Below are 12,619 nucleotides of genomic sequence, written 5' to 3' on the forward strand. Positions count from 1 at the left end.
AAATGAAGTCTGTAGGATTTGAGAACTTGAGAAAGAAATTTAGAAAGATGAAGTAAAATGGAAGAAGTCTGATCCTACAGGAATATATAAGAACTATAAGTGAAAGGTTATGTCTGTTAGAAAGAAATAGGTGTCAAAGTGATACCTCTTCGATTTAACTGACAGAAATTTTTGAAGAAAGAAGACTGTAATCACTTACAGTTATTTCAAATGTAAAAAGATAGAAAATTTCTCAACTGAGATTTTCGGAATCTCAACTGAGATTTCCAAATCCTGGAACATAAAAAATCTCAACTGAGATTTCTGCATGTATAATTTCTCAATAACACTTAACACTTAATGAAAATTTCATAACATGACTAAATTAAAATTTTAATGTGAACAAAACTCATTTGTACTTAATGATAAATATATAAAAATAAAAATTAAAGTAAATAAATTAAAAAGAAAACAATAAATTAAAAAGAAAAAGAATGAAAATAAGAAAAGCTATAAATTAAAAACATAAAAATCAAAGAAATTAATTTTTATAAAATTTATCCACGGATTCAATTGCTTGAATAGGAGCTCCGTCGAAATAAATTTTGCAACGATTACCATTGACCTTAAATCGGTCGCCATTAGACTTTTCTAGCTCCAATGTTCCGTAATCAAATGTTTGAACAACAAAAAATGGGCCAGCCCATCTAGATTTTAGCTTACCTGGAAATAATTTTAATCTAGAATTAAAAAGTAAGACCTTATCTCCAACATTAAAGTTTTTAATTTTTATTTTGGCATCATGCCACTTTTTAATTTTCTCCTTATAAATGCTCGCATTTTCGTAGGACAAATAGCGTAATTCATCCAACTCGTTTAAGTCAAACAAACGCTTTTTCCCTGCGCTCTGCAAATCATAATTAAGGGTTTTTATAGCCCAATATGCTTTATGTTCTAATTCAACCGGCAAATGACAAGCTTTACCATAGACTAATCTATAAGGTGTCATCCCGATAGGTGTTTTAAATGCAGTACGGTATGCCCATAGTGCATCGTCAAGTTTATGTGCCCAGTCTCTTCTAGAAGACGAAACTGTTTTCTCAAGTATCCATTTGAGTTCTCTATTTGAAATTTCTGCTTGACCATTCGTTTGAGGATGGTACGGTGTAGAGATACGATGGTGTACTCTATATTTTTTCATAAGTGACTCAAAAGCTCTATTTACGAAATGGGTACCACCGTCGCTTACCATAACCCTAGGAACTCCAAATCGACAGAATATTGAATTTAAAAACTTAACAACTACTTTAGAATCATTTGTCGGGGTTGCAATTGCTTCAACCCACTTTGAAACATAATCTACGGCTACTAATATATAATTTTTGCCAAAAGAAAGAGGAAAAGGACCCATGAAATCAATTCCCCATACGTCGAAGATTTCAACTTCCAATATGTTCTTAAGAGGCATCTCATCTCTCCTTCCTATATTCCCCGTTCTTTGACATTTATCACAGCGGAGAATAAATGAACGGACATCTTTAAACAGAGTAGGCCAAAAGAATCCGCATTCAAGTATTCTAGCTGCTGTTTTGCTTACGCTATTATGACCTCCGTAAGCGCTAGCATGACATTCTATCATTATAGATTCATATTCAAACTCACTAACACATCTCCTAAATATTCCATCGCCGCATGTTTTGAACAAGAATGGATCTTCCCAAAAATATTTCTTAACTTCTGAAAAGAATTTCTTCTTTTGCTGGTAAGTCAATCCATCTGGCACAACATGTGCAGCTAAGTAATTGGCTATATCCGCATACCATGGAGTTATGATACTTTGTAATTGCATGAGATGTTCATCGGGGAAATCATCTCGAATACCTGATGTTTCACCTATGGGACCGTTTTCATCCTCAAGTCTTGACAGATGATCGGCGACCAGGTTTTCAACTCCCTTTTTGTCTTTAATCTCAATGTCAAATTCTTGCAATAGTAAAACCCATCTAATAAGACGTGGTTTTGCATCTTTCTTAGCAAATAAATATCGTAAAGCTGCATGATCAGTATAAATAATAACTTTAGATCCTAACAAATAAGATCGGAACTTATCGCATGCAAAAACTACTGCTAACATTTCTTTTTCAGTTGTGGTGTAATTTAGTTGTGCACCGGACAATGTGTGACTCGCATAATATATAACATGAAGTTTCTTATCCTTCCTTTGACCTAATACACATCCTACAGCTAAGTCACTCGCATCACACATAATTTCGAAAGGTAGATTCCAATCGGGTTTTGATATTATTGGTGTACTGACTAAAGCCGTTTTCAAAGTATTGAAAGCTTGTAAACAATCTTTATTAAAATCAAAAGTTGAATCCTTCATAAGCAAATTAGTAAGTGGTTTGGAAATTACAGAAAAGTTCTTTATAAACCGTATGTAAAAACCTACATGACCTAAAAATGATCTTACTCCCTTAACAGTGGTTGGTGGGGGTAATTTTTCTATAACTGAAGTCTTTGCTCTGTCCACTTCTAAACCTTTTTCAGAAATCTTATGACCTAAAACAATTCCTTCGTCTACCATGAAATGACATTTTTCCCAATTTAATACTAAATTCGTTTCCTCACATCTAGACAATACTTTATCTAAGTTCTGTAAACATGCATTGAAAGAATCTCCATAAACTGAAAAATCATCCATGAAAACTTCCATTATGTCTTCAATGAAGTCATTAAATATTGTTGTCATACATCGTTGAAAAGTTGCTGGTGCATTACATAGACCAAAAGGCATTCTCCTATATGCAAATGTTCCGTAAGGACATGTGAAGGTTGTTTTGTCTTGGTCATCCGGGTAAATGTAAATTTGAAAGAATCCGGAATAACCGTCTAAAAAACAGTAAAATGCATGACCGGCTATCCTTTCGATCATTTGATCAATGAAAGGTAGAGGAAAATGATCTTTCCTGGTTGCTTTGTTTAGGTTCCTATAGTCTATACAAACCCTCCAATCGGTGGTGGTTCGTGTAGGTATAAGTTCACCTTCATCATTTCTTACAACAGTTATGCCTCCCTTTTTAGGTACACAATGGATTGGACTAACCCATTCACTATCCGAGATCGGATAAATGATTCCATTGTCTAGTAATCTCATTTTTTACTACTTCCTTCATGTTCGGATTTAAGCGTCTTTGCCTATCCGCTTTAGGTGGCTTATCCTCTTCTAAGTAAATTTTATGCATTACTATACTAGGATTAATTCCTTTTAGGTCTGAAATTTGCCATCCCATACTTCCTATCCGATTTCTAACAACTTCTTTCAATTTTTCTTCTTGATCGTTTGTTAATTTGTTAGAAATAATTATAGGTAGAGAATCGCCTTCGCCTAAGAAAGCATACCTCAAATGACTGGGTAACTCTTTAAGTTCTAATTTAGGGGGTGTTACAATCGAAGGCGAAACTGGTCCATCTTCTCTAATCAAAGGCTCTGGGTCCTTATCATCTAATTCCTCGTCTACTATAGGTTCAATTATTTCTTCACTTTGAATTACACCATTGACACATTCCTCGACTAAATCAAGTTTCATACAAGCGAATTCCTCCATAGGGTATTTCATTGCTTTGTTCATGTTAAACTCGACCTTATCTTCTCCTATCCTTAAAACTACCTTCCCTTCCGACACATCTACTAGAGCGCGTCCCGTGTTCATAAACGGTCTGTCAAAAATTAAAGGGCAATTTACATAATATGCAAAGTCTAAGATAACAAAATCGGTAGGAAAAATAAATTTATCGACTTTGACTAAAACATCTTCAATTATACCATACGGCCTTTTAGTGGTTTGATCCGCTAATTGCAAAACCATATTGGTACGTTTGATATCTTCTTCTAAACCTAACTTGTTAAAAATAGACAATGGCATTAAGTTTATACTTGCTCCTAAATCACAAAGACAACTTGGGAATTCAATATCTCCCAACTTACACGGAATAGTAAAACATCCGGGATCCTTGAGTTTAGTGGGCAAATTACTTGATACTATTGAACTACAGTCTTCAGTTAACGAAATGGATGAAATTCCTTCCCAACTGATTTTCTTTGAAATCAAATCCTTTAAAAACTTACCATAGTTAGGAATTTGTGTTATTGCATCCATAAACGTCAAATTGATATGCAAATTTTTGAGTTTATCCAAAAACGTTAGAAGTTGTTTATCATAATCCTTATTTCGGACTTTGTGTGGAAAAGGTGGTTTGGGTACAAAAGTTTTAGTACCTGTGTCAAATGGTGAAATATTTGTGTTTAAGATATCTTCTTTGGACTTTGGTAAATCAGTTCCCGGTAATGTTACATCTTTGGGCATTTCAGGCCCTTGATAATTTTTTCCTGAACGAAGAGTAATAGCCTTCACCTGCTCTTTCGGATTTTCTTCCGTATGGCCGGGAAGACTTCCCTTTTTTCGGGATGGAATTGATTTAGCAAGTTGACCAATTTGAACCTCCAAATTATGGATGCTAGATGAGTGGTTTTTAATAAGCTGATCGAATTTATTTTCGATCCGTTTAAAACCATCGTCGTGATTACTTATTTTTCCACTGATAGCATCTATAAACTTGTCGATTTTAGAAGATAAAGTGCTAATCGTATCTCTTGACTGATTTTGATAATTAGTGGTACGATTTTGATTAGCACTAATATTATTGTTACTGTTATCTTTCCAATTAAAGTTAGGATGATTCCTCCATCCAGAATTATAAGTATTAGAGTAAGGATTATTAGTTTGGTTTTGCCCTTGGACAAAATTTACCTGTTCAATCTCACTCATATTTTCGTAATCCACATCCGTTTGGATTGGATTACCATTGGTATCGCGTGGTGCCATAAATTTATCAATTTTATGCGATAAAGCAGAAAATTGGGCTTGTAGCATCGCGACTGGATCAAGTTCAACTATACCTTTAACTGATGATGAGGTTGAGGATGATGGTTTTGCCACCGGCATATGTCCACGTTCCGCGGGCCACATACTGCTGTTAATTGCCATTTCCTTCAAAAGTTCTCTCGCTTGGGCTGATGTTTTCTTCATAAATAGCCCTCCCGACATAGCATCTAATGAACCCCTAGTTGTAGGATTTAGTCCATTGTAAAATGTTTGCATTAAAAGTTCAGCGGGTAATTGGTGGTGTGGGCATAAACGTTGAAGTTCTTTAAAACGTTCCCAAGTTTCATAAAGGGTCTCATTATCATTTTGAGAAAAAGATGTTAACTCCTTTATGACTCTTGCGGTTTTTGCTAAAGGAAAATATTTAGATAAAAACGCTTGGGCTAATTGTTCCCAAGTGGCAAAAGTTGCGGCTGGCATAGAAGTTAACCATTCTTTGGCTCTATCCTTCAAAGTGAAAGGAAAGAGGCGAAGTTTGATTGATTCTGCAGTCACATCTGGAATTTTAAATGTGTCACAAATTTCTAGGAAATTTGTTAAATGGGTGTTAGGATTTTCGTTAGGTAACCCGTAAAATGTTACATTATTTTGCAACATATTAAGCAAAGCTGGCTTAATTTCAAATTGATTTGCGGTGATTCTGGGTCTAACGATACTATTGGTTACACCGGCCACACCTGGCCTAGCGTATTCCATAAGTGTTGGTGGGTCTGCCATTTTTTCTGGCTCGGTATGTGTTTTTACTGGGGTCTTATTTTTATTTTTCTTATTTTTCTTGTTCTTCCTAATGGTTTTCTCAATTTCTAGGTCTATAGGGTCTGGTGCAATGCCTGAATTTCGAGAACTGCGCATGAACCTGAAATCTTGCACGAACCGAAACTACCTACAAAACAGAATTTTGAAAAATAAATAAATTAGTATAGGAAAACTTTTAAATTATAAAAGTTAGAATAAATATGTTTAAACCTAGATTCGAAATAAAACACGAAAAATTTAAAATTTTGTCAAAAATTTTGGCGTTCCCCGGCAACGGCGCCAAAAACTTGTTGAGCGATTTCCGCAAGTGCACGGTATACGCTTGTAGTAATAAAAGATATTGAACCCACAGGGAACGCTTTTTAACTAAAACTTTATCTAATTCGGTTTAATCACGTGTTTAGGTTTAACAAAAGAAATACGTTTAATTGATAGAATATGTTTTGGTAAATTAGGATTAGATAGAAGGATTATATCGAGTTTAGAGAACAATTCCGTTTGGAATTTTGATTACAAAACAGATACTTCCGTAATTGGAATAAAATAGATTTTATTTTCATAAAGCAAAGTAAACAACTTTAACTTTGTGAGATTATGGACATGTAACAATATAGTAATTTATTCAATTAAATGGCTTCGAACTATAGAAATCCCTCTAGCGTAGAGACGATTCCTACCTTAATCAAACTAGTGGTTTACTTCTGATAAGCCGCGATCAGCGATCATGTCATCCATAAAAACTAAATTTGTTAAGTGTTCAACAAAGTTCTTATAAGAATAAGATGGAATAGAACGTTTTAATAAAAACACCAATATATCATTTTGAAAATCATTTTGTCAGAACAATATCAAAATAACAACAGTAAGAATATATTGAATAAATAAGTATATCATTAATTGAAATGTGAATTTTCACAAGTTAACAGAGAAGTAGAAACTTGGATAGCATTGTAACGAAGACATTGAGATCCGGGTCGTCAATCTTTCTCTCAAACTTCGTAGGCTCGTCAAACCATATGCGCTTCAGGCGTCAATTCTTCTCGCTGGATCTTTGGAATAGAGACTGGTCCCGTCCACTATCAGAATGAAAACTAAACTAATACTGTGTTTATAACTAATCTAAATACAATTCGTGTACAACACGATTGCTTACAGAAATGAAATCTAACTTTCTGATTCTTTTCTGAATCAGAAAACTCTACATAACAACTTTCTTCTCTAATTTCTCTAACTTTTCCAACTTTACCAACCTTGATTTCTGAAATGGATCACTTATTTATAGTTGGTGAAGGGTTGTAAATGACGGGTCGTGTCTGCTGGTGAAGGATTGCTTTTATCCGAACGAACATACGCGTTTTTCCGTTTTAAACATGTGTTTTGTGTGCAGGAAGACTTGCTGTCGCGACTGAGATTCTGAAAATCTCAGTCGCGACAGGGGGTATAAGGGCGAGCTTGAATACGTTGTTTTCCCCTGGTCTGGCCTCCGTAAGTCGCGACTGAGATTTTGAGAATCTCAGTCGCGACAGAGAGATGTTCTCCCTGGCGTTCGACTGTTTTTCGTCCTCCTCGAGCGTTCTTCTGACTGATATGCATTCTTGGTACGTTTTTAAGGTTTTTCGTCCATTTTAGCTCCGTTTTGGCTTCGTTTTTGCTCCTATTTGGATTTTACCAAATATTTAGGTACCTTGCATCAAAGAAGTAAATAAAGACGTAAAAGTATTCCAAATGAATATAATTAGCATGATTTTAATGTAAATTTAACGTATTTATATATGATATTTTAGGTATATTTTGGGCTTAACAACTGGTTCCATAAACATAGAAAAACTTAATGTGAACTGGAGTTGAACCGGTGATCGAAGGTCGAACTAGAAACCGATGCAACTCCGGTTTAATACCATTGTTTAAGAAATCTATAAACAATAACTATTCATTGCAAGAGGAGAGAGAGAAAGAGAGAGAGGCCATGGAAGAGCATAGAGAGAGAAAGAGAAAGGTGCTGGAAAAACTTGAGGAGCTTTTTTTGAAATAAGATGAAGTGGAAGTATTTATAAAATTAGGTTTACACTTAAGATGATGGACTAGGTTCTCCATTGGCCAAAATAATTTTATTGGCCTAAAAAATTTAAATGGTCCAAGTAACTTGTGCATTAGTAAAATATGTAAATAGAACTAATTACTCATATTCATTAGTTCTCACTCCACTAAATAGAAATGAGTTTAAATTAATTATATATAAATATTATTTATTTATTACGTCATTTGGTTCGATCATTCCGAGTCATCCAATCCGATTAAATGATCCGTGATCCAATATAAATCCAGTTTGATGTTCGATCCGGTTCTAATAATATTGATTATTAGATCCCACCTTATAGTTACGGTGGATCCTTCCTATAGTACTTTCTTTAATTGAACTAAAGAAAAGACCCTTCCACTTCACTTTTTCTGTCCGAAAACTGAATAAGCCAAATCCAATTCTATTTAGGACTCTTAATCTGTGCTTAAACTAATTATTACACCCATACCTACTCTCATCAGTGCTACTAAAAAAAGTCTACATAACCACATCCATCTTCCTCAGTTATGAGGATACAAACATCAAAGTCCTTGGCTAAATTCATTTTAGATATGAATTATCTATATATTCTGAAGTTAATTTTTCCATCAGTTAATTATTTGTTATTATTTTGCCACAATAGTTCAATAATAATCTCCCTACTTAGATTTTCGTTTTTTTATTATGGGTATTTCTTTTTACAACTTCCATCAAATTTTTGTATATATTTTTTTAAATAAGGGAGTTTATATTTTTTCAAATTAAAGATGACAAATGTAATATACATGTTCTAAAAGAATGGACAGTAAAAATAGCTTGAAGTCTGTGCATCCTGCTAAGTAATAAGATGCCTCATATAATAAGATGCGTAATAACAATTCTTCAAAAGGGATACAAGTTTCAATGTCACAGATTTCTTTTATGTTTTTCTTTTTAAATAAAAAAATATAATCATAAATTAGAATCCAAAGAAATAGAGAAGGTTTGGATGGCCTCCTCAGAACCCTTTAGAAGGAGCTGGAGGCTGTGCTCAGGCAGGAGGAGCTTCTTTGGTTTCAAAAGTCTAGGAAGTCCTGGATAAGAGATGGAGATCGTAATACCAGGTATTTCCATCTTTCTACCATTATTAGAAGGCGGAGGAATAGAATTGATGCCATTAAGGACTCTAATGGTGATTGGGTGTATGAAGATGAGGAGATTGGCCCTGGAATTCTATAAGGATCTGTTTAAAGAGGAGCCTGTTTATCTGGAGAGGGCTCACTCTGTTGCTACCTTTCCTATGATTGGAGAGGATAGCATTCAGGATGCCTTTCACCCTATCTCCCTGAAGGAAATAGACCAAGCCATTTTTAGTATTGGGGCTACTAAAGTTCCTGGGATTGATGGTCTGCCTGCTGGTTTTTACCATAAGCACTGGGAGGTTGTGAAGGAAGGTATCTATAATTTTATCATAGGTGTTTTTAATGGTTCTCAGGATATAGAGCTGGTGAATAGAACCCTTCTGGTTCTGATTCCTAAAATTGAGAAGCCTTCTTCCTTTTTGCATATGAGACCTATCAGTCTTTGTAATGTTCTTTATAAGACTGTTACAAAGATTGTGGCTAATAGAATCCGTTGCATTCTTCCTGAGATCATCTGCCAGAATCAGGGAAGTTTTATGCCTGGTAGACAAATGATGGATAATATGGTGATTGCCCAAGAGATGGTCCACACGATGAAGATCAGGAAGGGGAAGAAAGGCATTGTGGCTCTTAAGTTGGATTTGGAGAAAGCCTATGATCGCATCAACTGGAGTTTCCTGATGGAGTGTTTGGAAAGAGCAAGGATCCATGACAGTTGGAGAAGGTTAATTAAGGTTTGTATCTTTTCTCCTGTTTTTCAAGTTATGATTAATGGTGATATGTCGGAGGAATTCTCTCCGGGCCGGGGTATCCGTCAGGGTGACCCAATGAGTCCCTTCCTTTTCGTTATTGCTATGGAGAGGTTGTCTCATCTGATTCAAGATGCTATTGATAATGGGAATTTCCACCCAGTGGCTATCAATAGTTTCTGTCCCCAGGTTACTCACTTATTCTTTGCAGATGATGTCCTAATCTTCCTGGAAGGTAATGAGGAGCAGTTGAGTGTTATTATGGATATTCTTGATTGTTTCTGTTCGGCCTCTGGGCAGAAGCTTAATGTCCAGAAGTCTAGGATGATGTGCTCTAAAAATATGAACCAGAGAGTCTGTAAAAGGTTAAGTGATCTGTCGGGTATTCCTCTGACTGGCTCCCTAGGGAAGTATCTGGGTATTCCCCTCCACAGTGAGAGAGTGTCTAAGGTGTCTTTTAAAGATACTTTGGATAAAGCTAATATGAAGTGTGCCACGTGGAAAGCCAAGACTCTCTCTCTCGCTGGCCGCCTTACATTAATTCAATCTGTTAATTGTGCGACTCCCAATCATATTATGCAGGCTTGTCATCTTCCGGATCCTGTGCTTAAAGATCTTGATAAAATTAACTGTAGGTTCCTGTGGGGGGAAGCTGAGGAGGGGAGAAAGATCCATCTTGTGCCTTGGAGTGAGGTTTGTCAGCCTAAAGATTCAGGAGGTCTGGGCATTAGGAAAGCTAAAGATAATAATAAAGTCTTATTAATGAAACTCCTGTGGCGAATGTGGCAGTGTCCTACAGCTCTTTGGGTCCAGCTCTTATGCGGGAAGTACCAGAAGGATAAGGTGTTCGGGGGGGGGGGGGGGGAGCTAAGGAGAGAGTGGTTAATTGTTCCTTTCTTTGGAAAGGCATTAGTGCTGTGTTTGCTGAATTTTGTTCTGGGATTGGGTGGAATGTGGGTAATGGCAGGTCCATCAGTTTCTAGAAGGATATTTGGGTAGGTAAGAAGCCTTTATTGGAGGTTTGTACTTCCTTGCCTCCGTTGGACGTTCAGGACTGGAGGATTGCTGATGTTGTGGATTCTGAGGGTGAGTGGATTTGGGATAAATTTGATTCTTACCTCAGTCTGGAATCGCTCCTTTCTATTAGAGGGGTTCACATTAGTAATCAAATTGAGGATCAGGATAGTTACTGTTGGGCGCTGACAAACAATGGGGCCTATTCGTGTAAATCTGCTTTTCAGGCATTCTATCAGGGTTTGGATTCTTCTTCCCCAGAGGTGTAGAAGACGATTTGGGGCTTGAAAGTACCATACCACATTAGGAACTTCCTGTGGCTTGGGGCTAGGAATAGGTTGCTTACTAACTCGGATAGAAAAAGGAGGCACCTGGTGGATTCTGGAGCCTGTGGCAGATGCAGAGGGTTTGAGGAGACGTTGTGCCATGCTCTCAGGGATTGTGAGAAAAGTTTAGAGGTTTAGAGAAGAATTCTCCCTAGGGATGTGCTTCCTTCCTTTTTAGCCCATTCTGAAAATAATTGGTTTGTTGATGGTATTAATGGGATTCTTCTGCCTGGGAATCAAGGTGTTCTTCTTTTTGTGGCGGTGTGCCATCAGATTTGGAGGTGGCGGAACGAGGAGATCTTTGGAGGAGGAGTGGTTTCTATGCCAAATGTCCTTGATTTCTTTTCTAAGAAGATTAGTACCTGGGTTGAGAGTTTTGGTGAGGACACCTTAGCTAGGGTGGTTCAGAGGAAGGAGGTCAATCTTTTAGGCTGGTGTAGCCCGAGTGAAGGTGTGGTTAAGCTCAACACTGATGGTTCTTGTTTGAGAGACGGGAGAATTGCTGCAGGAGGGGTCCTTAGAGACGATGGAGGCAGGTGGGTTTCTGGCTTCTCTCAGAATTTGGGTATTGGTACTTCCTTTTCTGCAGAGCTTTGGGGGATTCTCTCTGGCCTGAAGCTGGCTAAGGATCTAGGGGTGAAGAAGCTTCTGGTTGAGTCAGATAACCAAGAAGCGGTTAAAATGATTTCTGAGGGCAAGTCTGTTTGCCGGAATAGCTTGAATATTATTAAAGGCATTAAAAGGATTGGGTCCTCCTTTGAGTCTATTAAGTTTGTTCATATTTATAGGGAGCAGAACCGCATCGCGGACCGTCTTGCAATGGAATGGCACTCTGGTTTGTTGGGTCTTTCTACCTTTTCTTCTCCACCGGGCTTCATTTCTTCTTTGATCTTAGAGGATGTGGTGGGGGTCAGTTTTCCTAGGCTGATCCCGGGTTGAGTTGTTTTGTTTGTTTGTTTTTTTCTTTCCTTTCCTACCAAAAAAAAAAACCTTTCCAATTGCAAACTTGATCTTCCATTTTGTATTGCAATTTCAGTTTCTAAAATTAGTAAGTTTTCAATTTCATTTCTTCAAAGGTTTTATCTTCAATTCCGCATTGTTTTGTTTAATTATGCCATTTTATATTTGTTATAATTTGATCTCAACATCTCCTATTGTTTAGGTGGTTAAGATTTAGTTTTATTTTGTGTATAAATAAAGAGTTAGTTGAGTTGTAAAATATAGAATACTTTTATTGTGTTGTAAAACAAGAAAGAAATAGAATTACAGAGAATTCTTATTGAGAGCAAGAAATAGGAATTGAGATAAATCTAGGGTTTCTCAGGGTTGTATTGATTTGCATATTCGTTGATAGTGAAGATCAGAAGCTGGAGTAGGTTGTTTATAACCGAACCAGGGTAAATGCTTGCGTGTTCTTTTCGTTGATTTGTTATATTGAATTATTGATTACTTCCAACTGCAATTCTAAAAGAGTTTTGGTAAACTCTGTCTCGACAAATTATTCTTGGAATTACAACAATGTTTTTATATGAATGACAAATTGATACAGATTGAAAGCGATAAATGAAGGTTTTAATCGTAAACCAACAAAGAGGTTCTTCTCTAGCTAAACTAGAAGGAGTGAATCCCAATAAACAAGGTATAAACCTTAGGTTCTCAAAGAGAATGA

The 12,619-nt window shown here is 36.4% G+C and overlaps 1 non-coding gene across 1 annotated transcript; it reads left to right on the forward strand.

Annotated features, from left to right (window-relative positions):
- The first annotated feature begins 5,157 nt into the window (after window positions 1-5,157).
- On the forward strand, window positions 5,158-5,264 carry LOC136215934 (small nucleolar RNA R71). The gene has a single exon (XR_010682936.1). It is a non-coding gene; the product is annotated as a small nucleolar RNA R71 (small nucleolar RNA).
- Window positions 5,265-12,619: the final 7,355 nt, after the last annotated feature.

Source organism: Euphorbia lathyris, chromosome 1, assembly GCF_963576675.1.
Source record: "Euphorbia lathyris chromosome 1, ddEupLath1.1, whole genome shotgun sequence".
Taxonomy (NCBI): Eukaryota; Viridiplantae; Streptophyta; class Magnoliopsida; order Malpighiales; family Euphorbiaceae; genus Euphorbia; species Euphorbia lathyris.